We start from the raw sequence: 865 nt of genomic DNA, 5'->3' as shown, positions 1-865 counted from the left end.
GGGTTTCCATCCCGTAATAGGCCGGAGCCCCCACCCCTGAGCCGCGGCGGGGCGGACCGCAGCCCGGCCCGCCCTCCAGCCGCCCGGGCTCCGCCTGCCGGGACCCTCGGGGCGGGGTGGGGGGAGCGCTCGGAGCTAAGCTCGGCCGCGGTCTGGAGTCTGGGCCGACAGCCAGAGCCTTGGCCTGGGCTGGCTTTGAACCCTGAGCCTCCTGGGCCTGCCTCTGCTTAACTCGGTACCACGGTGGGTTTTCAAAGGAGTTGATTCCACAGTCTCTGGAACTTACTTTCTCCTTCAGATGAGGGTGTTTTGCTTGGTTTTTGTTTCGCCTCTTTGGTCCAAGCCCCAGGTCCGTTCTACCTGCATGGATTTTCATGTTACCTCTGACTGGAGTTTGGTCGAAATCTTGAAAGTTATTCCCAAAATGATCTTTCCTCATGAACAAATGAGACCTCAGCAGATTCTAAGATGAAACCTAATTTTAGGCTTGAGTCTTGTAACAATTGTAATGATTCGTTTCAGTTCACCTTAAATATGACACATTTAAGAAAATTTAACATCATCAGATGGGTGGTATTAATTTGAAGTGAATCATCACGTTTATCAAATTTGTAAAATTTATCAGTGTTTAATAAATCCTAGCCACTACTTTTGAGGTAAGATTAATTGGGGGAAATGAGGCATGAGACTAGGAATTCAGAAATAAATACTATGAATAGCTTGAGTAAAAAACCACATATGCAGTACCAGGATGCTTAACCTTCTGATGGCTCAGAAGGTTGAAACCTGAAAATTGAAGTTCAAGGCCACTCACTTTTTTTTTTCTTTTCTTTTTTTTCTTTTTTTGCCAGTCCTGGGGCTTGAG

Source organism: Megascapheus bottae, chromosome 9, assembly GCF_031878675.1.
Source record: "Megascapheus bottae isolate mThoBot1 chromosome 9, mThoBot2.hap1, whole genome shotgun sequence".
Classification (NCBI taxonomy): domain Eukaryota; kingdom Metazoa; phylum Chordata; class Mammalia; order Rodentia; family Geomyidae; genus Megascapheus; species Megascapheus bottae.
This window is presented reverse-complemented; position numbering follows the sequence as displayed.